The 27,333-nt window shown below is 37.9% G+C and overlaps 1 long non-coding RNA gene across 1 annotated transcript; it reads left to right on the top strand.

The window, feature by feature from the left end:
* LOC102129388 (uncharacterized) lies at positions 1-27,333 on the top strand. The gene is made up of 4 exons (XR_010581962.2): positions 1-204; positions 1,918-1,980; positions 5,265-5,381; positions 27,288-27,333. It is a non-coding gene; the product is annotated as an uncharacterized lncRNA (long non-coding RNA).

The following is a 27,333-nucleotide window of genomic DNA, read 5'->3' on the forward strand; positions in this document are numbered from 1 at the left end:
GTGACCAGGTGGAGACAATTTAATCCTGGGGACAGTTTTCCTCATGCTGTTCTCATGATAGTGGGTGAGTTCTCACAGAATCTGATGGTTTTATAAGGGGCTTCCCCCTTCACTCAGCAGTCATTCTCTCTCCTGCTGCCCTGTGAAGAGGTGCCTTCCACCATGATTGTAAGTTTCCTGAGGCTTCCGTCACCATGTGAAACTGTGAGTCAATTAAACCTCTTTTCTTTATAAATTACCTAGTCTTGGGTATGTCCTGATAGCTGTGTGAGAACAGACTAATACAAATGTAATGCAGTTGTAAGAATAATTTAACAGAGAGAAACTAAATAAGACCTATTAATTTAAAAAATTGCTACAAATTGATGTATGGACCCTGACGTATTTTACTGTCTGTTTGAACAGGTTATTTATCAAACTATTTGTACCTTGTAAACAATGTAGCCATATGATCTCAATCTAAATTTCCATAGTTACCAGGTCCCAGTACTAAGTAAGCAGCTTCAGGGAAGATGTTCCTTTCTGAGCTTCCGTATCTAGGAAAGAGAACAAGCCATACTGATGGGTTGCCATGGTGGCAACCCTAATCCCCAAATCTCATTAATACGTTTCTTAGACAAATAAATCAGATGGGAATACATCAATCATGAGAGTTGTAGATTGAGATTTAACAAGTTGCCTAGCTGTGCAAAAATAACGGTGAACCAGAATTTTGACAGAATTTAATGTAGAGTAAGAGAATAAGACTTGCTACCCTAGATACGAACCTACAACCTACCCTCCTCCTGCTGGTGAACAGTGAATTCTATTTGTGCTACTTTTGAATTTGCTAGACATCAAAGCCTTATTTAATGGAGTCTTTATGCTATTTTTGCCAAAATTAAGAGCAAAATTGTTAAATTGTTACAGCTTTTTTACTGTCAACTTAGTACATTAATTTGCATGATTATAATACATTGAAAATTACATGACTTTTTAAAAAATCTATGATTATTAAACACTTATTATTTGTTTTTAAACATTTAACATTTCTACAAGGATAAAAAAAGGTTTCAAGGGAAATGATGTGGTTCGTATATTCAGAGTTTAGATTCAGTATTTGGTATTTCAGATTGGTATGTTTGTCTAGAATGAGTTAAAACAGATAAAGAAATTTAGGCTTGCTTGACAAAGTAGGCAGGGAATCAAGCAGCTTTACCAATAAATAGAGTTCCAAACTAACATATCAAATGTGGCTGAAATTGTTACTAAATAGCTCAGTAATATGATTAATTGATAATTGTTGGAGGGTTACAGGGGAAGGGTTGGAGAAGAGAATGACTTCTAAAGGTAGTTTTAGTTTGATTTTTATTATTACTACTAATATTATTATTATTACTATTGTTTTTATTACAGCAAAAAGAATTTTAAGTATTTTACCCTTTTTGTTTCTCCAAACAGAAAAATTAGTCAAAGAGACTGATATATGAAGAATGTATAGCCAAATTTGATATTTAAAACTTAACTAACCAACAAGTATTTATTCAGTGTCCAGTATTCTTGTTTGGTAAAATCTCCCAACTTTCTAGGTTAATCAAGTGAAAAAAGGTAAAGAAATGAACAATTGTTCTGAGAGTTTTTTTTAAAAAAAACTATAAAAGCATTAAACAAGGAAGATAATATTTCTTCCACTGTTAAATTATGTGGTGCAAATTATAAAATGCTATAGAGAAATCATTGAGAACTAGAGTTACCTGGTAACTTCAGGAGGGAAAAATGGAAAGACTGGTTTAATTAGAGTGAAGAATTATAATAGAGGGCAGAAAGAAATAAACCTTCATAAATTTTTATAAACACAAAGTTTGTAATTTACCTAAGAGAATAATGTAAACATTAAAGAGAAACTTGACTCAATTTTTCTTTTATTTCCCTTTTCAGTAAAGAAAATGGACTTTACATTGGTAAAGGTGAAACAACATACAAAGAGAACTGAAACTTGAGGTAGGTGAGGAGGTAATAAGAAAACACCTATCTGTTTCAAATAAGTTCATGTTTCCAGGGACAAATTACATCCCACAGCTGTTTACAAGTAACCTAAGATCCGTTGCTGATGAGTTCTGAAAAACTGTAAAAAATGAAAAAGATGATAGATCACTTGCTTAAAAAATGGTAAAAAGGTAGACACTGAAAACTGTAGAACAGAAAAGTAAAATTCCAGAGTCCATAGTTTAATGTATTAGAATTTGGTAGTCACTTGGAACCAGACTGACTAAGAAAAATCACACCACACTTCTTTATTTGATCTTTGAGAGAAGATGGAATTTTATAGCCATGATATAAATTAATTTCAGGAAAGCATTTAATCCAATCTTTCATATCTTTGTGGATAAGCCTAAAATAGGGGTCTGATTTAATTATGATTAGGTAAAATCAAAATTAGTTGGATAACTCTACCCCGATTTTTGTTCATATTTTTCATAAATTACATAGGTGAAGAAATCATTCTGGTCAAATCAACAGGTAAAACAAAAACTACATAGCATAGAAGATATGACTGAAGACAGAACCAGGAAACAAAATTATTTTAACAATTTGAACTGTGAGCTAAAACCTGAAAGACAAAATTTAACAGAAATATATGAAAATTTCTACATTCAAGTTGAAAAATGCAATAGTACAAGTACAAAGTGGGATGGGTTCTAGCTTAGCCATGTGAAAATCATCCAGAGGTTTTAGTGTCTGCCAAGATCAATGTGAGGATAGCCTGAAGTCACACTTCTAACACTTCCATTTGAAAATACTGCCCTACCTTCCTCCTCCCTTTCATCCCCTTGCCACTATTCCCCTGGAATAGACAGAATAATGACCCCCACCCCCGCTCGTCCTAATCCCTGGAACCTGTGAATATTTATGTGGAGAAATGGATTTAAGATTGGAGATGGAATTAAGGTTGCTAATTAGCTGATCTTAAAATAGGGAGATTTTCCTTGATTATCTCATTGGATGCAATATAATCACAAAGGTTCTTAAAAGTAGAAAAGAGAGGCAGAAGAGGAGACTGGAGTTATGTGATGGGAGTGCTCAATCCACCACTGTTGGCAGTGAAGATGGAGGAAGGGATGTGGATGGCCTCTAGAAGTTGGAAAAGGCCGGGAAACAGATTATCCCCTAGAACCTCCAGGAAGGAACAGAGAGCCCTGGGAACATCTTGATCTTATTGCAGAGAGATCTGTGTGTTGGACTTCTGTTTGTTTGTTTGTTTGTTTGTTTGTTTTTGAGACAGGTTCTCACTCTGTCACCTAGGCTGGAGTGCAGTGAGGAAATCATAGCTCACTGCAGCCCCAATTTTCTGGGTTCAAGCGATTCTCCTACCTCAGCATCCTGAGTAGCTGGGACTATAGGTGCATGCCACCCACCCAGCTAATTTTTAAATTTTCTGTAGAGATGGGGGTCTTACTGTGTTGTCCAGGCTGGTGTTGAATGCCTGGGTTCAAGCCATTCTCCTGCATCAGCCTCCCAAAGTTCTGGGATTACAGACATGAGCCACTGTGCCCCGCCTGTGTTGGACTTCTAACTTACAGAACTGTAATAATACATTTGTGTTGTTTTAAATCACTGAAGACTGTGGCAATTTGTTAGGGAAGCAAGAGAAAAGCTAGTACACTTTTTATAATTTATTTTCCTTCTCTGCATTGCAATGCTGTGCTTATTTAGCATCCACATGTCCTTTCTTCTCTCCTGTCTCTCTAAGCAAGCAACATGATGCCATAGAAGGGACAATAAACTATAACTTAGATGTTGTGGATTTAGAAACTTAGTAACTGATGTGACTCCATGATCATATATCCCTCATGGTTAGTTTCCATAATCACTAGTTTCCTAATTTGTAAAACAGAAATCTAAAATAGCTTCCTTCTTTGACTCTGTGCTGCTTCAAGGAACTTATGAGATGAGGTATAGGAAATAATCAAATCCAACTGTTGAGCATATAATATGTGCTGCGTATTCTTCTCTATGCTTTATGTGTAACCTTTTATTTGATCTCTGTAATGATACGTGAGCTGTGAACTATTATTTTTTCTTCACCAGGATAAAGAGAAGTACTCTGAAAACTATAAAGTACCAGAAATTATAAATAAATGGATGTCCTGTAGGGAATCAATGTACAAGAAAATAGTTTTTTCAACTAATAATTTTCTGAAAACTTTTTGTTTTCTTATTTAAACTTTACTGATACTAGCTTTCGATATTTGTACCTTGAACATTTTCATCACAGTTATTCTCTTTCTTCATTAATCTGTCCATTCATTCTATAAATATTTGTGAATTACCTATGATGTGTCAGGTACTATCCTAAGCCTTTGGGATAGAACAGTGGATGAAACAGACATGGCATCAGCTATTTAGGATCATCGATTGTAATGAGGGCTATAAAATGGGAAGTGACAAAGAAGTGTGGTCAGTAGCATCATGGGAATAGTGGTCCATAGAAGGATATTAGTCATTCATGTAATACAGAGCTGGGGTGTCAAGGAACATTGTTTAGAGGAAGACATATCTAAAGATTTGAAGGCTAAGCAGGAGTTAGGCAAAGTGAAAGCAGAGAAAATTGCAAAAGAATAGTTACCTTCGCCAGGCGCAGTGGCTCACGCCTGTAATCCCCGCACTTTGGAAGGCCGAAGAGGGTGGATCACCTGAGGTCAGGAAGTCGAGACCAGCCTGACCAACATGGGGAAACCCCGTCTCTACCAAAAATACAAAATTACCTGGGTGTGGTGGCGCATGCCTGTAATCCCAGCTACTCCAGAGGCTGAGACTGGAGAATTGCTTGAAACTGGGAGGCGGAGGTTGGGGTGAGCGGAGATAGCGCCATTGCACTCTAGCCTGGGCAACAAGAGTGAAACTCCATCTCAAAAAAAAAGAGAAATAGTTAGCTTCAGTATTTCTGTCTCTTCCTCATTTACATGGACTTTCTTTCTCTCTCTCTCTCTCTTTAAACTCAAGTAGATCCTTATGTTTCATTCCCAAAATATAATTTGATATTAAGTTCTTGTAAAATTTTCAAACATTTCATATTTAATAAGCTCTTTATAATCCATTTTTATCTGATCTCACATTCTTTTAAACTAATAACCAAGCAATGTTTGATTAAAGGGTACTTTATTTCCCTATTGAAGTAGAACATGGCCTTCTGTTATTAATCATAATATAAATAAAATTCAAAATAAACAAGCAAATGTTTCCTGTATAATTTCATTCTTGTGGTTGCCTTCCTTTGCCACTAGATGGTACTTGTATGCCTGAGAGACCAAAATGCTGATTCAGTTTACCTTCCTGGAAACTGTAAAACCAACCAATCAGAGGATCAGGTTATTGAGAAGAAGAAACTTGTCCAACTCCCTGTAAGTGATCCTGGTTTTTAAATTTATCCTTAAAAATTAACCCAACATTATCTGTTCTCTTTAGATAACTATGACAGTAAAAATTTTTTAATTAAATTAGCTTTAATTTATGCCCATCTTGTACCAACCCCCATACCCCATTGTTTTTTTACATTTCTTTATTTTTACTTTCTAATAATACTGCTTTTCTAACATCCAAACCTGGAAAATTTGGTTACTTGTTCCTTATTGGAGGCCCTCCACCCTCCTAGCTCCTTGTCTAAGCTAATGCTTTTCTTCCTACTTGGAAAAGTCACTACCTCCCTTCCAACCCCTCCCTCATAGTTTTTATTTTCAGAAATCCTAGTCATTCTTCAAGGCACATTTCAACTAGTACCACTGTCATGAAGTTTTTCCTGTTACTATTACTTGAAAATACCTTCTTCTGATTCCTTTTTCAATCTTCTAACAATTTTAGTAATTTGTTTGATAATACATGTAATGTATTATTCTAAAGAGCTATATGCATCTCCATAGCAATTAGGCTTCCTGCATTGTGATTATTTATGAAATTTAATCTCTGTACTACACAATGTTTGCCTCTTGAATGCAGAGACTATCTTAGTAATCTGTATATCCTGAAATATTTTGCACATTATTATTTATTGAATTGGGTTTAATGGTAATATCCATAAGACTATTGCAAAAAACTCTAAGAATAACAAAATGATATGGTGATTCTTAATCATAGTCTCATGTGTAAGTTGGATGAAATTCATTAGCAAAACCTGTGAAATCAAATCATCTTTTTCACATTTTCCTTTTTTTCCCATGGCATGAGACTCCTGCCTTCTTCAAATATATAGAAATAATGAATAGAGTATAAGTATTTTAAAATATAAAGCTGAGTTTAAAACAGAGACAGCAAAGACTTCAGATACCAGAACTGAAGAAGAAATTCAAAGCCACAAAGGTCCAGGAGCTGAGGTTTTAACCCCATTTGGGACTAAAAGATGTGGTCCTGAAGCCACTTATGAGGATCTGGAGCTAACATTCCTGCATAAACTAGAACCCTAAAGAGGTTTTCACTTTTTGAAGCCTTAGAAGTCTAGGATGAGTAGGGGTGAGAGTAATGGTTCCTGTGAATATTGAAAGCCTCTGCCAATGGAAATCCAGTTTTACCTTATCATTTGAAAAGAGAATCCTAAGCTTAAAAACAGAGAAACAGCCAGGCCCTATTGAAGCAAATATAAGAATCCTTGATGAGGACATATGCACAACTCAGGAAACAAAAGAATCCCACAGAATAAATGGCCTTCAATAAAGGTGAGCTCTCAATAAAATTTGCACACCACACAAAGAAACAATCTACCAAAAGGCAGATGAGAAGACACAAGAAATAGAAAAATCTGTGCCCAAAGAACTTAAGTTAATAAAGCAACCTGACCACTAGGAATAGTGACTCACACTTATAATCCCACCACTTTGGGGGTCCAAGGCAGGAGGATTGCTTGAGGCCTAGAGTTGAGACCAGCCTGGGCAACATAGTGAGACCCTATCTATACCAAAAAATTTAAAAAAAAAAACAAAAAACTGGAAGTGACTATCAAAGAAAAATCCATAAAATGATTAAAAACATAAAGGAAAATAAAAATCAAATGAAAGAAAAAGATAAGATAAAATAAAAATATTTTTAAAAAGAATTTATTGGCCGGGCGCGGTGGCTCAAGCCTGTAATCCCAGCACTTTGGGAGGCCGAGACAGGCGGATCACGAGGTCGGGAGATCGAGACCATCCTGGCTAACACGGTGAAACCCCGTCTCTACTAAAAAAATACAAAAAACTAGCCGGGCGAGGTGGCGGGCGCCTGTAGTCCCAGCTACTCGGGAGGCTGAGGCAGGAGAATGGCAGGAACCCGGGAGGCGGAGCTTGCAGTGAGCTGAGATCCGGCCACTGCACTCCAGCCTGGGAGACAGAGTGAGACTCCGTCGCAAAAAAAAAAAAAAAAAAAAAAGAATTTATTGATCTATTAATAATTTTGATACTTATTGAACATCTGCAGAGTTCTAGCAGTGTTCTGGGTACTAAAGATAAAATAGTGAATAAGATACACAAATTTCCTACTGTCATAGAGCTTTTTCTATTAAAAATAAAAAGCTCATCAGATGGGTTAAATAGATGAACTAGATACAGTGAAAGATATAATTATTAAATTGGAAAATAAATCTGAGGAAATTATACTGAGGTTTAAAAAATGGAGAGTATGAAAGTGAAGTTATATCCTTATAATACAATAACAAGACCTAACACATATTTAATAGAAGCTCTAAAAAGAAAGAAAAGAAAGAAAATGGAGGGTAGGCCTGATTCAAAGAGAAGATAGCAGAGAATGTGTGAGATATGAAGATAGACTTGAACCAGAATGCAGTAAGTCCTTAACAGGATACATGTTTTAAAAGAAATCAATATCAGAACACTTCTAGTTAAAATTAAAGAGCACCAAAACAAGAAAAACAATTCCTAAGAGCAAAACAAGAAAGAAAACACAGCTACAGGCTGGGCATAGTACCTCACACCTGTAATCCAACACTTTGGAAGGCTGAGGCAGGAGTATTACTTGAGCCCAGGAGTTCAAGACCAGCCTGAGCAACACGGTGTCTCCAAAATGAATAATTTAAAAAATTAGCTGGGCTTGGTGGCCCATGTCTGTCATCCCAGTTACTTGGGAGGCTGAACGGGAGGATCACTTGAGTCTGGGAAATCAAGGCTACAGTGAGCCATGATCATGCCACTGCACACCAGCCTGAGTGACAGAGTAAGACCCTGTCTCAAACAACAACAGTAGTCTACCTATGAGGAAACAAAAATAAAATTGACAATAGAACTGCCACTAGTAAAAAGAAAGATTAAAATACAATTTTTAAAGGGCTATGGGAAATTCTATTCTCAACTAAACTGTCAAAATGAGGATGAGAAAGGTTGTCAGATAAAGACCACTAAAGTTTACCATTCACAGACGTAGGCTAAAACAACGACTGACAGATGTACTTCGATAAGAAGGAAATTGAATCCGAAAGGAAGAAACAAGATGTAAGAAGAAATATTGAACAAGGAAACTGAATAAAATTTTGGAGAAACTAAGTATTGACATATAAATAATGTATTATAACCAAGAAAATTAAGATGCTATAACATGAAAGAAGAGGAAGTCAGGGTAGAACATACTCTGTTTCTAAATTCCATTTTTTGAGAGGAGGCTACAGTTATTATTAATTTTGGAAATTGTAAAATGATGTATGCATGTTAAAAATTTCAAGACACCTGTCATGTGTATTTGCTACATCATTTGAGAATATTCAATTCAGGGACTAGAAAATGAAAGAAAGGAAAAATTAATTAAGAGATACATAGATATGTTAGATATAAGATAAGTAGAGTATATGTGTACTGACTGCATAAACAAGAAGATATGGAAGGACTGGGTAAGCACCAAATATTCATGAAACACCCAAGGCACCAAATATTCATGAGGCCCCATTTTGGCTCCATGTATCCTCTGCTCAAGACAGATAAAATCCATGGGTGCTCACCAGGTAACAGTGGTGAGTCACAATTATAGCCAGGCGGACCAGTCCCTGAGTCTTTCTTGCAGAGAAAATATAAATTGGCTGTAGGCACCCTCATCTGCCGAGTCTTCTTTGTTTATATGCAATTCTGGTCCTTATAATAACAGTATTAGCAGGAAGAATTAATATAGAAAAACAGAAGAGAGGACATATAAACATTTTATAGAATAGGCTTCAGTTAATTCAATCCTATACTAATTGCACCCTTTCCTAAGTACATTATTAACCTACTTTCTCCCTTTCCCCTTGATTCTTGCTGTATCCTTTAAATTGACTCAATAAACTGTGATCTCAGCATCTTACTTTGGTCTGTGAGCCTGTCTGGGCCAGTCCTTTGGTAAAGGACTTGGAGACATCATTGTGTCAAGATAATCTCCCAGTAACATACCACTAAAAGGTAGAAATATATAACTTGTAAATTAGTAAAAGAAAAAAGGGGAAGAAAAAGATCACTCAAATGGAAGACAAGAAAGGCCTAAAAAATTAAGAAATGGCATCTTAAAATCAAACTTGAGGCTGGGCGCGGTGGCTCAAGCCTGTAATCCCAGAACTTTGGGAGGCCGAGACGGGCGGATCACGAGGTCAGGAGATCGAGACCATCCTGGCTAACACGGTGAAACCCCGTCTCTACTAAAAATACAAAAAACTAGCCGGGCGAGGTGGCGGGCGCCTGTAGTCCCAGCTACTCGGGAGGCTGAGGCAGGAGAATGGCGCAAACCCGGGAGGTGGAGCTTGCAGTGAGCTGAGATCCGGCCACTGCACTGCAGCCCGGACTACAGAGCAAGACTCCGTCTCAAAAAAAAAAAAAAAAAAAAAAAAAAAAAAAAAAATCAAACTTGATTACCTCTTCTTTTATTTCAAAGATAGACAACTCATTTTTAATTCACCTACCTTATCACGTAATTTATTATTGGTTGTATAAATACGTGGTTAAGAAGGATTCTAAAGTGAAATCCCATTTTAATAAAAAAAGAGTGCCTTCATCTATTAGCAATGTCTGCCCAAAGGCACTGGAAATGAGCTGAAATAATATGAGGAGTACATATGTGTCTTTATTAATCCAAGTTTTCTAAGCTTAAAAAATCACCACCAATTCCCAAAGCCCTCAAAACGTCAGTTATATTTTCTTTTAGTTTTTGTAAATTTGAGGCTTTTATGCCTAATGTTTTTATATGTTTGAGAGAAGTTACTTCATATACTACTAATTCAAATAAGAATATTTGTAGTATCTATAACAGCATGAAAATCATAAGATAGTATTTTTAGTTACTACACAGGAAAGAAAGTCTGTCAATATGCCTATAACTGGCAAGAAATTTCAGCCATTATTCAATTGGATTCTACAAATGGTCATTGCACTCTTACTGTGACATGCACAAGGAACTCTACTAAAGGATGCAAAATTTAAAAACATAGTCCCTGCCATCCTGCCATCAAGAAATTTAATAGTGAAGGAGATATCCATTACACACTCAACTGTAAAACAGTATTATGTCAGTAGATTCTACATCTAGCTGGGTACTAGGATCATCCAAGAAGCTTTTGTTTGTGTATTTATTATTTTTGACTGTCAGAACCTGTCCAAGATCTGAAAAAAAAATCTCTAAGATATGAAATCTTGAAATTTATAGATTTAAAAGGGCTTCCACATGATTCTGATACTTAGCCATATTTATGAACAGCCATGATAAATTTATGCTATTAATACTTAGAAGAATGTGGCTTATGTTACTTTATTGCAATTGTTTTATGACCCTAGTTCTCAAGGAAAGGGAACATAATATGAGTACATTTCCTTAGGAGGATAAACTTACAAGGATAAACTTGCAAAATAGAATATTAATATGGGTTCAACCCTGGAGTGCCAGAGAACACCATGAAAGCATTTGATGACAAGAAGGAATAGAGGTACAAACTCACTCAACATGTTGGGGGAAGGGACAGGATAGGAAATGTAAACATAACCTATGTCCAAATTGTGCCATGAGGCCAGGCCTGTTTTTTTAACTTTCTCTGTATCTACACTTCAGCCTGAGGACTGCCTTGGAAGAGCTCTTATTAAATTGGAAATTTTAACTAAAAAAAAAAAAAAAAAAAAAAAAAAAAAAAATCGTATTTGTACACTTCTGGTTCCTAGATTGTCAAATATTTTCAAGTCCCTCAACTGTTATTTTTGGCATATTTTTGTGTCATTTTCTAAAAAGACAGTCTATCTAGTCAGATAAGTTTTCTAAGTAGGATTGCTTGACTTTACATATTTTTGTGTAGAACTTTTATTTTCTTGTGAAGATTTTTATTTTTCAAATAATTTTTTATTTTTATTTTTACTGTTGTTTCTTGATGTTAAAATGGCTTGTATTCATTCTTTTACAAACTAAGGAAAAGAAGAAAATTATGAATTAAAATAAAGGAAACATTTTAACTCTAGTTGTTCTGATATACATTATATAACATATGGCTTAGGATAGACTGATAGACCAAATAGACCAGTTGAACCAAAAATGTGCAACAGGCCAAATACCACTGATATTTACTTCTTACTCACATAGTAATTCAAAAGGATGCCCTAGGCATTGTCATCCAGTTGGGGGATAGTGGATTGAAAAGGCACAAAGGAACAAAAGGCCCTCTTCTTTACAGTCCAGACCCTGAAGCGACAGTTATCACTTAAGCCTACATTTGTTTTATGAGAAACAGCTATGTGGCTCTATCTAGTTGCCAGACAAGTGCCAGTCTTGGCTGTGTGGCCACTTTCCAGCTATAGTTCCATATTATGGAAGGATTACAAATACTCAGTGACAACTAGCCATATGCATTCTCTTTCTTGAAAATGTAAGAGAATCTACTTTTCAAAGTGTCTAAGCCTGGCACTTCATAGGGATTATTTATTGACAACACTATTTTTACTCCATTGTTATTGGTCTTCATAAAAATTTGTGGAAATTCAGCTGGGCGCGGTGGCTTACGCCTGTAATTCCAGCACTTTGGGAGGCCTAGGCGGGTGGATCACGAGGTCAGGAGATCGAGACCATCCTGGCCAACACAGTAAAACCCTGTCTCTACTAAAAATACAAAAATTAGCCAGGCGTGGTGGTGGGTGCCTGTAGTCCCAGCTACTCAAGAGGCTACTCGAAAGGTGGAGGCAGGAGAATCGCTTGAACATGGAGCACAGAGGTTGCAGTGAGCCGAGATCGCACCACTGCACTCCAGCCTGGGCAACAGAGAGAGACTTCATCTCAAAAAAAAAAAAAATTGGAAATGTATATTTTCCCCCAAAATTATTCATCTAAATTTTCTAATGTAATAGCTTAGATTTGTGCAATAGATTCTCAAATAAGTATTTTAAATTTATTTGAATCACTGGTTACATCTATGCATCTATGTATTCCTTTAATCCTGACTCAGACAATAAACTGTTTATCTAATTTGTTAGTGTTTTTAAGGAAAAATAATTGAGTCTACTTATGAATTCTATTATTTATCTGCGTAGAATTTTTTGAGTATTAAATCTTGCATTTGTATTCGGATAGTGTTTGTTTGTTTGTTTGAGACATTGTCTCACTTCATCACCTAGGCTGGAGTCTTGGCTCGCTGCAAACTCCGCCTCCCAGGTTCAAGTGATTCTCGTACTTCAGCCTCTAGAGTAGCTGGGATTACAGGCGTGGGCCACCACCTCCAGCTAATTTTTGTATTGTCAGTAGAGACAGGGTTTCACCATGTTGGCCAGGCTGGTCTCGAACTCCTGACCTTAGGTGAGCCACCTGCCTTGGCCTCCCAAAGTGCTGGGATTATAGGCATGAGACACCATGCCCAGCCATGTATTCAGATAGATTTTTAAAGCAATAGTGTAGGAGCGATGTAATTCCTAAGCCCTTGTGTATTTAAAAATTATTCTTTTACCTTAACACATGAATCACAATTTAGCAGCTGGGAACAGAATTCTTGGGTAATATCCTTTTCTTCTCAGAACTTTGTATACACACACACACACATGCACACAGACAGACAGAGAGAGAGAGAGAGAGAGAGTTTTTATTTTCTGAACCGTTTGAGGTAAATAATATACCCTCATTGGGGCTGGATTTGGCCCCTGAACTGCAGTTTGTCAACCCCTGCAACAGATGCTGAAATGGAATGAAGAAATAAAGAAGAGTTAAAGGAACTTTTTTAATTGGCAAAATCATGAGTCATATACAAATACAAAATGAACATATATAAAAAATTTTATTTTGTTCCTTAAATAATGGGAGAATCAGTAAGATGTTACCACTGGTTCAAAGGTGAAATTCAAACAACCCTCCCACACAGACACATGCAGGCACACATGCACACACACACACACACAAAATCAAGGGTGCTGAAATAAATTTACTAATGGATGCAAAATTGGTCAATATCCATGGGCAATGATCAATTGTATTCCTCTGGACAAAATTCATTTGCATTTCTAGAGACAATAATCATCTGCTTTATCCTTTTTTCAACTTTCAACGTTATAAAACAGCTCAAAGATAATGAGAGGCTCAAGCTCCTACATTCATGGCCACATTAGGGAAACTGAGACCCTGATGAGGCTTTTCAGCTATCAAATCAAGCATAATGACATCTTAGCATGTACTGATTTCAAAATATCCAATTCAGACCTTAATGCTGCTTTATAGGGAATGCTAAAAATTAATTTGTATCATTTGTTTATAAAATGTAATAACATTTTTATAATACGTTATAAAAGAAACATTCCAACTCCTCTATTGCAAGAGTAGGTGCTGTCTTAGCCAAGAGGACTTGAAACCACCTTTGCAAAAATCGTATCAGTGAAAAAATTATGGCAGTGGAGGAGATCTGATCTAGCCCACATCCCTCTTGTCTTTAGCTTTCAAGCTGCCTTTAATTATTCCTGACCTAACTTTGGAAGATGCTTAGGTTGTAGTTTAAATGGTAATAGCCCTTTCTCCAAAACTCAGCCACCCTTGTAAAGCTAGTGAGAGACCACCAAACTAGGTAGGGGGAGAAGAGGAGCTGAATTCTGCAAAGATATAGACTGACCACAAGATATGAAACTTCCCTAACTACCTGCAGATAACATCACAATTGTAGATTGGCCTTTTGAGATATCTTTTCAGGTTTTTTTTGCATGTCTGACACTGATGGCTCCACTTGGACCCATCAAACCACTCCTGTGCCCACCATCCCAGGAATGACTCAGTTAAAGAGGACAGCTTTAACCCTCTATGATTTTATCTCTGACCCAACTAATCAGTAGCAAGCATCAACTTCTTAACCACTCCTATTCCTTCCTCCAAACTGCCTTTGGCAAAACCCGTAATTTGGGATCCTTCCATGAGACTGATTTGAGTAATAACTCTGTCTCCCATGTGGTGTGGCTGGACTCATATCAATTAAACTCTTTCTTTACTGCAATGCTGTGGTCTTTATTTGTGCAGCGGGCGGGATGAACCCATTGGGTGGTTACAGAATTTGCACAGGGACAGAAACATTAAAGTGGCTTTCAAGATGCAGACTGAAATCACAGCTCCAACACATACTGACTATATAGTCATGGGGAGATAAATTAACATCTACCAGTCTCAGTTTCTTCATCTGTAGCATGATAATAGTAACTACTTCATTGGGCTGTTATACAAGTATAACAGCCTAATGTATTATATTGAGGTAATACAAGTGACACACTTAGTATATAGGCTGGTACAAAGTAATCACTCAATATTGTTATTTTATTTTATTTATTTGTTTGTTTGTTTGTTTGTTTTCGAGACAGAGCCTTGCTTTGTTGCGCAGGCTGGAGTGCAGTGGCGTGATCTCTGCTCACTGCAACCTCTGCCTCCTGGGTTCAAGCAATTATTGCATCTCAGTCTCCCAAGTAGCTAGGATTACAGGCACCTGCCACCATGCCCGGCTAATTTTTTTATTTATAGTAGAGACAAGATTTTACTATATTGACCAGGCTGGTCTCAAACAACCGACCTCAAGTAATCCACCTGCCTCGGCCTCCCAAAGTGTTGGAATTACAGACATGAGCCATCACACCCAGCCCTGTTATTTTTCTTTTAGATAGGGACTTGATAACATCTAATTTATCTAAAATTTGCCAAGATATGATTTTGGACACTCTTGACAAAGCTGTGAGTTACTATATTTATGTCACATTTGTGTTTTATTAGAGAACGTTATTATATCTTGGTGGGAAATACCAATACATTGAATTTTCTAGAAACTTGCTGAAGTGTAGGGGCACGGAATTGCCACATCTCTCCTAAGGTATCCTCTGATACCATTTATCCTGGGGTGTACATTTAGGTTAGTAGAAAGAAGAGGAACACCATCTAATTTTCTATAGGAATCAAAAAGTTCTTTGAATTACATTCAGTCTTCTCTAAAAGTCTCAACTGACACTATGGAAATTAATCTTTCCAGCATGGATTCAATTTTATTAGAACCTAATATAAGGAAACATCTTGTTCTATACAATTTTTTTTTTTTAAAAAGCAGACATTTTCCACACTAAAATGAACACAGAGGAAGAATTATTTTGAACCTAATTTTATTTGAAGTAAATTATAGACAGTTGCATCTTTTCTGTTCAATTTATAGCACACATTAGACATTTAAGAAACTAGAATTGTTATACCCTGCTACTAGAAAGGAGTCCTGATCCAGACCCCAAGAGAGGTTCTTGGATCTCGTGCAAGAAAGAATTCAAGGTGAGTCCATAGAGCAAAGTGAAAGCAAGTTTGTTAAGAAGGTAAAGAAATAAAGCGGCACCATGGGCTGCAGGTTGCCCATTTTCATGGTTATTTCTTGATTATATGCTAAACAAGAAGTGGACTATTTATACCTCTCCTTTTTAAACCATGTAGAGTCTAAAACTTCCTGATGTTGCCATGGCATTTATAAACTGTTATGGTGCTGTTGGGAGTGTAGCAGTGAGGACCACCAGCGGTCACTGTCATCGCCATCTTGGTTTTAGTGGGTTTTAGCGGCTTCTTTATGCAACCTGTTTTATCAGCAAGGTCTTCATGACCTGTATCATATACTGACCTCCTGTTTCATTCTATGACTAAGAATGCTTTAATGAATGCAACCTAGTAGGTCTCAGCCTTATTTTACCAACCCCCTATTCAAGATGGAGTTTGCTCTGGTTCAAACACCTCTGACCCCTGCACTTCTACATTGAAAAAAAAAAAATTATCACTGAAGTGACTTTATTTTTAGAACCATGAAGATTTTTTTTTCTTAAATGTAACATTTTTCTATATGAAGAACTGTCATTTTAATTCCATACCCTACTCACTCATCACTCTGCTCAAATTATCATTCCAATTCTCAACTCAGTGGTTTGTTGTTGCTGTGGGTTTTTTTTTTTTTTCTATTTATGGTAGATGAAAACTAACATTGATGTTATAAAAATAACATTAAGATGCACACTCAAAGCCCATAAGAAAATCTTTCTGGGTTGAGGACATTTCTGGCTGGGTTTTCAAACAACAAAAGTCTGTTGACTTTTGAAATATCCTTTATTTGACATTGGATTGTTCTCTTTTGCCTGCTCGATCAGAACAGGTGAATTTAATTTTCTCTTTTCTTTGTGCTGTTATCAACTGCAGACACCTCTTTAAGAGGACCCAGTAGGAGAGAACTGCCCTTGAAATGCTAAAATGGGGAAAACAGCTTGAGAATGTTATGAGGCAAGACAGACTGACGTGAAAGATATTTTCATCTCTGTGCACTTGGTGCCAACTCAAGGCCAAGTTAGGAAAACAGTCCACGATGTACTGTAAAGTAATACTGAATGGAACAGGTGAGTTAAGAATGGAGTAAGAATGGAAAAGTGAGTCAGACATAAAGTCACAACACCCTGAATTTGTCCTCAAGATAATTATCAGTGGCATTAATTGGCAAATTTCTGTTACTATTTAATAGTAAACTAATTAATACTAGAAATATTTGCATTTTGTGGAGAGAACATTACAATGTTCTCAGTATAAAACTAAATGGGGAAGTGGAATTTAGTTTCAAACTCTGACCTATCTCTTAAATCACTCATTTCTATTTCAAGCTGAAGGAGAGAAAAAATATTGTGCATGAAACCTGTAAGAATTTAGAGTGCTTATCAGGAAAAGGAGAGTATTCTGCTAGTAAGGGCTTTATTTAAATTTACTAAGGGAAAGTATATTTTGTGCTTCTATGGCAATTTTTCTGTATGACTACTTTCTAACAAAAATGAAATCTTTCTGTCCAAAATAGGTGAGTGCCTTAAATGAGAGAGCCTATATCATAGTCTTTGATTGTTGATCCTGTTTTTACATGACCTTGGAACCATCTCAGGTTCTTAATTCTTAGCTTTTCCTTTACATAACTATAAAAATGGAGATGATAAAATGCTGAAAAGTTTTAAATGTTTGTATGTGTTTGTTTGCTTTGTTCTGGGATTCCCAAGTGAGCATTTTTATCTCTATGAAATATTACTACACTGGAAACTTAAAAATACAGGGGCAGATTCAGGGGGCAATGCCATAAAAATGAAGACAATTTTGAAGAAACAGAACTTTAAAAGTATGAACTTTTAAACACTTTAAAGATACATATCTTAGAATTAAGCTAAAAAACATTTTTCTGAATGTTGATGAGGGTACAGAGCAATAGAGCTTCTTATATACTGCCAGAGTGGTGTGTAGTGGTAACATCTTTCTCGAAAGTAATTTATCAACATGTGTCAAGAACTTTAAAAATGTTTTTAAGCCAGGTGTGGTGGCTCATGCCTGAATTCTAGCACTTCAGGAGGCTAAGGCAGGTGGATCACTTGAGACCAGGAGTTCAAGACCAGTCTGGCCAACATGGTGAAACCCCGTCTCTACTAAAAATACAAAAATTGGCAGGGGGCAGTGGCTCATGCCTGTAATCCCAGCACTTTGGGAGGCCAAGGTGGGCGGATCGCCTGAGGTCGGAGGTTCAAGACCAGCCTGACCAACATGGAGAAACTCCGTCTCTACTAAAAATACAAAATTAGCCAGGCATGGTGATGCATGCCTGTAATCCCAGCTACTCGGGAGACTGAGACACCAGAATTGCTTGAACCCAGGAGGTGGAGTTTGCAGTGAGCCGAGATCATGCCCCTGCACTCCAACCTGGGTGACAGTGGGAGACTCTGTCTAAAAAAAAAAAAAAAAAAAAAAAAAAAAGTGCTTTTACTAATTTGCTTAGGCTGCCATAACAAAATACCGTAGACTCAGTGGCTTAAACCACAGAAATGTATTTCTCACAGTTCTGGAGGCTGGTGTCCAAGATAAGGTGCCAGCTGATTTGATTTCTGGTGAGGACTCTCTCTCTGACTTGTAGAGGGCTGCCTTCTTGCTGTGTTCTCACAGAGCAGGGCTGCAGGAGAGAGAAATATCTTTCTTTTCCTATAAGACTATAGTCCCTCCTGTTGGTTAAGGTCCTATCCTTGTGACCTTATTTCCTAATGACCTCTTTCCAGATATAGTCACATTGGAGATTAGGCCTAACATATGAATTTGGGTGGGGAACATAATTCAGTAATGTTCTTACCATTAGATCAAGTAATTCAACTTCTAGCAATCTATCCTGTGTGCATAGTGTAAGGTATGGGTGGGGAGGAAGGGGAGGGAACTGAAATGTAGCCCTATATGTGAGCTTATTTATATTCATCACATTCTTTATTTACAATTTAAAATAGAAAAACAACACAATGTTCAAAAGATATTTTGTTTGACCACAACACACAAGTGTGTGTTTGTACCCTAACACACTCAAAAAATTGTTGAGTGTGTTATGGCACAACATAGACAGAAAATTAGACAGCCAAAACTTTTAATTTTTTTTAATCATGGGAAAATGATTATGTTTTATTTTAAAATATAGGCTAATGGCCAGGTGCGGTAGCTTATGCCTGTAATCCCAGCCCTTTGGGAGGCTGAGGTGGGCAGATCACCTGAGGTCAGGAGTTTGAGACCATCCTGGCCAACATGGTGAAACCCTGTCTCTACTAAAAATACAAAAATTAGCTGGGCGCGGCAGCACACGTCTGTAATCCCAGCTACTCAGGAGGCTGAAGCACGAGAATGACTTGAACCCAGGAGGTGGAGATTGCAGTGAGCCGAGATCGAGCTACTGCATGCCAGCCTGGGCAACAGAGTGAGACTCCATCTCAAAAAAAGAAAAAAAAAGAAAAAAAATGTAGAATAAAAAGTTATTTATGTACTGTGATATCCACAATGTAAAATATATGGATAGATGCATAGAGAAAAGCCTTAGGAAATATGTTACAAAAGATTAACAACGATTATGTCTGGGTAGCAGGATTATACGAATTTTTATCACATTTTTTGCAATAAGCATATAGTGTATTGATAACATAAAAAATATTTTTTCAAAGTGAACATATATGTAAATGTGCGGTAAAGTCAAAATAGGAAAGCTAAATGTGTCTGATTATCTAGGAAACCCACCAAGTATCTTAATGATGAGATGACATGAAGAATTTTTAAATAAAATCTCGGGTAAATAAATTTAGGCTTTATTTATTTGTTTGTTTGTTTATTTTAGCTCTATTGTTCTTTGTAATCCCCAAAGCGTTTCCTTCCTTGTTCTGCCCATGTTTACGGGTTGGAGATAGAAAAATAAGGAGAATGTGTCTGTTTCTGATTTAATCCCTTATATTGCGTTATTTTAATTACAGTATGTAAATTGAATTTATTGTTCTTTTAGATAGGGCTGCTGAATGGAACACACAAAAAGCCTTTTTTTTTTTTTTTTGTATGTAACTTTTTTTATGCCTTGCCTTATTTCCAACATAGGGGTCCTCAGATTTTCTCTACAACAGAGTTGAATTTCAGGCGTCAGTGGAAGTAACGATGAAACCTGATCTTGTGCTATTAAAGAATCTCCTACTGCTGCTCTCTATCCTTAAGCTTGATGAGATCCCTTTTGAAAATAAATGTTCAGGCTGGGCACGGTGGTTCATGCCTGTAATCCCAGCACTTTGGGAGGCTAAGGCGAGCAGATCACCTGAGGTCAGGGGTTTGAGACCAGCCTGGCTAACATGGTGAAACCCCATCTCTACTAAAAATACAAAAATTAGCCGGGCATATTGACGCATGCCTGTAGTCCCAGCTACTTGGGAGGGTGAGGTGGGAGAATTGCTTCAACCCAGGAGGTAAATGTTGCAGTGAGCTGAGATAGCACCGCTACACTCCAGCCCTATTGACAGAGCGAGACTCTGTCTCAAAAAAAAAGAGAAAGAAAAGAAAAGAAATGTTCGTTATTACAAACAATTCTACCTGACACTGAAACATGACTTTTGTTATTGTGGATTGGTTTGTCTTTCTTTTTTCTTTTCCTTTTTTTTTTTTTCCAGATGGAGTCTTGCTCTGTTCAGGCTGGAGTGCAATGGCACGATCTCGGCTCACTGCAACCTCTGCCTCCCAGGTTCAAGCGATTCTCCTGCCTCAGCTTCCTGAGTAGCTGGGATTACAGGCGCGCACCACCACACCTGGCTAATTTTTTTTTCTATTTTTGGTAGAGACGGGGTTTCATCATGTTGGCCAGGCTGGTCTCGAACTCCTGATCCCATGATCCACCTGAGTCAGCCTCCCAAAGTGCTAGGATTACAGGCGTGAGCTACTGCAACCAGCATCAGGTTTACTTTATATGTTTTTATTTTTATTTGACTTAAAGTGTCACTCTGTCACCCAGGCTGGAATGCAGTGGCATGATCTCGGCTCACTGCAACCTCTACCTTCCAAGTTCAAGTGATTCTCCTGCCTCAGCCTCCCAACTAGCTGGGATTACAGGCATGTGCCACCACGCCCAGCTAATTTTTCTATTTGTCATAGAGATGGGGTTTCACCATGTTGGCCAGGCTGGTCTCAAACGCCTCACCTCAGGTGATTTCCCCACCTCGACCTCCCAAAGTGCCGGGATTACAGGCGTGAGCCACCATGCCCGGCCCAGGTTTACTTTAGAATGTCCTTGGACAACAGCCTAACCGCCTAATGAATTCTTCCTACCCATTGCACAGACAAAACCAATTCACTGAGACCATAGCACTGCAATAAAAAAAAAAGTTTAATTGACGTGAGGTTGGTCACACCACATGGCAGACTAATTTATTACTCCAATCAATTTCCCTGAAAATGTGAGCCTGGGCAACATGGCAAAACCCATCTCTACAAAAAAATACAAAAATTAGCCAGGTGTGGTGGTGTGCACCTGGAGTCCCAGCTACTTGGGAGGCTTAGCCCAGAACGTCAAGGCTGCTGTGAGCCAGGATCACACCACTGCACTCCAGCCTGGCAACAGAGTGAGACCCTGTCTCTAAATAAATAAACTATAAACTAAATGTCTCTCAAAGTTAGCTTGGCCCAAGCCCAAGAATAATTAAGGGCAGTTTGGAGATTAAAGGCAAGATGCGGGTTGGTTAGATCTCTCACTGTCATAATTTTCTCACTTTTATAATTTTTGTGAAGGCTATTTCAAGAAGTGGAGTCTATTCAGTTAGTTGGGGTATTTAGAATTTAATTTTGGTTTACACTTTCCATAAAGCCCAGCTCTGAGAAGTGAAACTCTAGGCTTTCAAATATATGTGTGTGTGTGTGTGTGTGTGTGTGTGTGTGTGTGTGTGTATGTGTGTACATATATATATGTATTCAGACAGGGTCTTGCTCTGTCACCCAGGCTAGAGTACAGTGGCATGATCCCAGCTTACTGCAGCCTCAAACTCCTAGGCTCCAGAGATCCTACTGTTACAGTAGGTAATTAGTCTGATATGAGCAGAGCAGGAGAGGCTCCTCCCCCATCAGGAATGTCAGGTGACCATCAGGTAGTGGTCAGTGAGTGGTTACACTGTCTCTTTAAAAGAATAATTAGTCGCAGCTGGCGGCAGGGAAAGACAGTCTCCCAATAGATAGAAATGCCTGAAACTGGTGATCAGCATCTTCCCGATAAGATCTCAGGAGTTGAGCAACTGGGCTCAAGCATGTGCACTAAGAGGCAAAATAGCAGAGTTTAACTGGTATATGAACTTTCTCTGGAAATGCTTGACTGGTAAGGGAAGAACGCCTCAAGTGAGCATGTGTACAACTTCAGTAAACACACTTCAAGTGCAGCCCCACCAAGTGCTAGGAGGCCACTGTGCATGCAGACAGCCCACCCCAAAGGAAGAATCAGGGGAGAAGTAATGCGACCCTGGAAGCATGCCAGTGTATAAGATCCCAAGTCAAAGGCCAGACTGCACACTTGAATCTCTCAGGTTTCCTCCTTGGCCATCTTCCAGTGTGTTTTACTTCCTTTCATTCCTGATCTAAAACTTTTTAATAAACTTTCATTCCTGCTCTAAAACTTGCCTCAGACTCTCACTCTGCCTTATGCCCCTTGGTCAAATTCTTTCTTCTAAGGAAGCAATAATTGAGGTAGCTGCAGACCTGTATGGATTCGCCACTGCCAACACTCCCACCTCAGCCCTCTGAGTGAGTGGGACAACAGGTGTGCATCATCATGCTCCGCTATATGTGTGTGTGTGTGTGTGTGTGTGTGTGTGTGTGTGTGTGTGAAGATGAGTTCTCACTATGTTGCCCGGACTGGTCTCAAACTCCCAGACTCAAGTGATCCTCCCTCCTTGGCCTCCCAAAGAGCTGGGATTACAGGCATGAGCCACCATACCCAGCCCCTCAAAAATATTTTCTTATTTGTGTTTTTCAAAAGCTTATTTTAGAGTACAAATGCCACCAATTTGACTATTCCATCTCTATGTTAAGTATACTGAGTAGTTCAAATTTCATAATATAATTTACAGAAGGTGGGAACAACCTCAGTAAATAACTCAAAATTTATCTGTGTATTCAAGACCACACTCATTTATTCACCTCTATTTGTTGAGCACTAACTATGTGCTAGACATTGTCCTAAACACTGATGGGCATACTTCAAAAGATAGAAATACAATTGGTTTTCACAGCATGTAATAAGTTCCCTGAAACATTTTGAAAGAAAAGTGGTGACCCAGATATATGTTGTACTAGAATAATTCATTGGTGGGTGAACACCAGGTAATGTACTCTGGGGACCTAGGCAAATGAGCATATCACCACCTGAATAAAACCATGAGTTAGTTACAACAGCAGAATCCCAATAGATTTCCAGATTGGCATCAAGGTAAACTGAACAGTGTTACAAATCCAACTCAGGCAAACAGAGTTTATTATTAATGAGCTAATAAAAAAAAAATCAAGTAAGTTACAGACTAAGAGAAAACCAATGCATAAAAAAGTTCAAAATAGGGCCGGGCGCAGTGGCTCATACCTGTAATCCCAGCACTTTGGGAGGCCAAGGCGGGTGGATCACGAGGTCAGGAGTTCGAGACCAGCCTGGCCAACATGGTGAAACCCCATCTCTTCTAAAAATACAAAAATTAGCCAGGCGTGGTGGTGGGCACCTGTAATTCTAGCTACTCGGGAGGCTGAGGCAGGAGAATCACTTGAACCTGGGAGGTGGAGTGAGGTTCACTCCACCTGAAGTGGAGTGAGCCAAGATGGTGCCACTGCACTCCAGCCTGGGCGACAGAACGATACTCTGTCTAAAAAAATAAATAAATAAATAAATAAATAAATAAATAAATAAATAAGTTCAAAATAGAAGGGAGGTGAAACTGGCATAATTCTCTGAGTGTGGATTTAAAGTATTCATCAAAATTGATGAATACTTAAATATAATGTTTGACACTGTGTCAGTGGCCTCAAGCCTAATCATGCTAGTGTGATAATCTTTTTTGGCTTTTGCATTTTCTTTCTTTCTTTTTTATTTTTATTTTTTGAGACAGAGTCTCATTCTGTTGCCCAGGCTGGAGTGCCGTGGCACAATCTCGGCTCATTGCAACCTCTGCCTTTCGACTTCAAGTGATTCTCCTGCCTCAGCCTCCCGAGTAGCTAGAACTACAGGCGTGCTCCACCATGCCCAGCTAATTTTTGTATTTTTAGTAGAGATGGAGTTTCACTATGTTGGCCAGGCTGGTCTCAAACTCCTGGGCTCAAGTGATCTGCCCTGCTCAGCCTCCCAGTGTGTTGGGATCATAGGCGTGAGCCACTGTGCCTGGCTGTTTTTGCACTTTCAAGACAGTTATAACCAACACTATTTTAGAACAAATTAAGCAATAGTTACACGCAGTCTGAATAACAACGAAGTTCTAAGTCACTTTTTTTTTCTCTTTATTTTCTCTTGGCTTTCTTCTATTTGCATGGCCTCAAGTATCACCTCAATACTCAAATCTGTAACCCGTAAGAGCAGCCCAAACAAATGACTTGGCATATTTTCCAAATTCTACTGATACACCGCCAAATGCTTGCTGGCCATTTTCCCCAATTGTTTTGACATCTCAAACTCATGATGTCCCAGACATCACCTTCCTGGAAACATATCTATCCTACTGTGATCATATGCAACCCCCTCACGATGCGATGCGTGTGATCACCATGGCACCACCCCCATCCCTCTTCTAAATTCCTTCCTCTTCCAAGTCACCCAAATTCAAAGCCTCGAAGCTGTCTTTGATGTTTGTGTCTCAATCATCATCCTTCTAGCAAATTCCCATCCAGGCTCAGATTCATATTAAATCGAGGTAATCAGTGAGGTAGTCTTTACATATGTTTGATTTTTATTTGTATATGCTATTGAGAGGCATATCTCTGGGTCTATTCATGACCTCTTTTTAATGCCTCTTTTACTTTTTTTTTTTGGCCACTTTAAGAAGATGTAAAAGAGATGTATGTAGTTGCAGCAAGTTGTTTTACTTGTATTCATGAGTGCTGCCAGTCTGCTGAAAAATGCTTGTCTGTGAGACTGTTCTTAGTTATCCATTCCCTAGTTTTCTCTGTGAAAGAGAAATTAGTCACTTTTCACTCCAGCCTGGGCAACAGAGCAGGACCCTGTCTTAAAAATAAAATTGATTACTTTTATTGAACAGTATAAAAAAAGAGGATGACATTCCATCAAGTGTAATAGTGACAGAAAAATAAAACTGTGCTTGCCTTTTCCAAAAAAAAAAAAACAGTATGTATTGTCCTAAAGTAGCAATCCTTTGTGATGTAGACTGAATATTTGTGTTCTGCCAAAATTCATATGTTAAAATCTATTGCCCAAATGTGATGTTATTACAAGGTGAGGTCGTTGGAAAGTGATTTGGTCAAGAGGTTGGAGCCCTTATAAAAGAAACTCCAGGCTGGGGGCAGTAGCTCACACCTATAATCCCAGCACTTTGGGAGACTGAGGCGGGTGGATCACTTGAGCCCAGGAGTTCTGATATCAGCCTGGCCAACATGGCAAAACCCCATCCCTACTAAAATGACAAAAATTAAGCAGGTGTGATGACGTGCTTGTAGTCCCAGCTGCTTTGGAGGCTGAAGCAGGAGAATCGCTTAAACCTGGAGGCAGAGGTTGCAGTGAGCTGAGATCATGCCAGCACACTCCAGTTTGGGTGACAGAGTGAGACTGAAAAAAAAAGAAGAAAGAAAGAAAGAAAGAGAGAAAGAGAGAGAGAGAGAGAGGGAGGGAAGAAAGGAGGGAAGGAAGGAGGGAAGGAGGGAAGGAAGGAAGGAAGGAAGGAAGGAAGGAAGGAAGGAAGGAAGGAAGGAAGGAAGGAAGGAAGGAAGGAAGGAAAGAAGGAAAGAAGGAAAGAAGGAAAGAAGGAAAGAAGGAAGGAAGGAAGGAAGGAAGGAAGGAAGGAAGGAAGGAAGGAAGGAAAGAAGGAAAGAAAGAAGACTCCGGAGATCCCTTCCTCTTCTGCTCTTCCACCATATGAGGACACAGTGAAAGGACAGCTGCCTGTGAAACAGCAAACTAGCCCTGATCAGACACTGAAATCTGCCAGTATCTTGATTGTGGACTTCCCAGCCTCCAGAACTGTGAAAAATACATGCTGATTGTTTATAAGCCACTCAGTTTATGATATTGTGTTGTAGCAGCATGAACTAAGACAGTACTTAATTATGCTTTTTGATATTCTGGAAACAACTAACATTTTAAGACAGTGATTCTCTTTCAGGGTATCTGTAACATCCAAGTGATACAAATATAATAATACTGAAGGAAACCAGAATATGCCACCCCAAAATTTGCTGCTTTGACATAAAAATTATTTTCAGGCTGACGGCAATTACGAAGCAGCAAACAGAAGAAAAGCTATCTCTATCCAACCCCTTTTCTCCCTTAATTTTTCTTTACTGGAGACAATCTTAGACTCTTATAAGCCCAGACATGGCACCAGAGGAATCTGCAAACAAACCTTACTGCTCTAGTTTCCTCCCATATATTTTACCTTCCCACAGTTTCTAAGCCACTGCTTTGAATTACTTTTCATTGAGATTTCTCTGCATGATGTGTGCAATATTCATCAATAACTTAATTTTTCTCTTGTTAATCTATCTTTCATTATAGAAGTCCCAGCTAAGAACTAGGAGGAGTTTAGGAAAAAATTAATTATTTTTCCTCCTGAAAATACCAAGATAGAATGTTAATATGCAACATATTCATCATTGCTATTTTCAAATCAATCAATATTTAAAATTTTCTTTTTTTCAATTACCAAAACATTAAGTGTTGATAGTTATAACCCACATAGACAAAAGTTATTTGAGATATTCAGTAAGTCCTACAAGTACAAAGTGGTACAGAAACCAACAAGCCCAAGTATATTGATATCGTTATATTATATTAGTATTATACTATAGTATTATATTAGTAGACTTTGAAATGGGTATAAAAGGGTACCAGGTGTCGTGTCATGCACATCTTTCTGGGTTATCTCTACCTATCATTATCTATGAGATATTTTATGGCTCTGTAAATTGTAGAGAACTAAGAATAATACACATGCTTTCTGACCATAGAAATGCAGATGAATTGTGTGCTGGCAGAAAGCAACTGATTATTGCCCTGTGGATATTGACAACTTTCACCAGTTTTGCAGCTATTTTTAAATGTATTTCAGCATTCCTGATTGCCTATGTATCACTAGCATTTTAGATTTTCCTTTGAACCACATGTCTCTTGATAAACTAGGAATTCTTCATTGTTAAGAGTTATGTATTCTTTATTCCCTTATCATCTAATTGATGCTATAATCATTGGGGGCTTGCAGCTAAATAAGGTCAATCTAACTGGTATTTGATATGAGAATGTTAATACTTGCCTTCTTTTTTTATAGGGTTTCCTTTATTTTAGTAATTTACTTTCCTGCAGTATTTGTCTTTAATTCTGTATAAATTTCTTACAGATTATACAATTAATTAACTGAAGTGAAACAACAAAAGGAAGAAAAA

This window comes from Macaca fascicularis, chromosome 16, assembly GCF_037993035.2.
Source record: "Macaca fascicularis isolate 582-1 chromosome 16, T2T-MFA8v1.1".
In the NCBI taxonomy this organism is placed as follows: Eukaryota; Metazoa; Chordata; class Mammalia; order Primates; family Cercopithecidae; genus Macaca; species Macaca fascicularis.